Here is a 597-nt window from a genome sequence, read left to right as displayed (position 1 = left end):
ACTGATAATTAATAATTTTTATATTCATAAAAGTTTTAATATCTTACTGTAAAATATTTAATTATGTTGTTTTAAAAAAATTATTAATTATTTTATTAAAAGATTTAATTATTTTAATTATTGATATTTTATATGAGAAGAAAGATATGTGAAATGAAACACATATAAAACACAAATATACTTATTATTGACTTATTTTACTGTTTATAGACATTTTTTAATCGAATGAATAATGGAGTTTATTAATTAAATCGTTTCACATGGATCCATGCGGAACACGATTTTGCAATTGAAAATATTATATCCGTGCTGCTTCCGACAGATTTAAGTATTTAACAGATAAGAATGAGTGGATGACAATGCAATGCTAAATAATAAAATATAGAGATATTGGATTTTACTTTATAATATATCTTGTATTTTGAAGTTTAGATTTGGACAATAATTCACCGTAATTAGTTAGTTTGGAGACACAACACTATCATCCATTATTTTTTTTTTGGATGTCAAATGCGTTAGTTCGATCTATTTAAATTTAGCTCATTTAAATTGTAGGTTAAATGGATTAGTCTATTTTATTATTGAATATAGTTTTAT

Source organism: Arachis ipaensis, chromosome B09 (assembly GCF_000816755.2).
Source record: "Arachis ipaensis cultivar K30076 chromosome B09, Araip1.1, whole genome shotgun sequence".
NCBI lineage: Eukaryota > Viridiplantae > Streptophyta > Magnoliopsida > Fabales > Fabaceae > Arachis > Arachis ipaensis.
The sequence above is the reverse complement of the archived record's forward strand: the minus strand, read 5'-3'. Positions refer to the sequence as shown.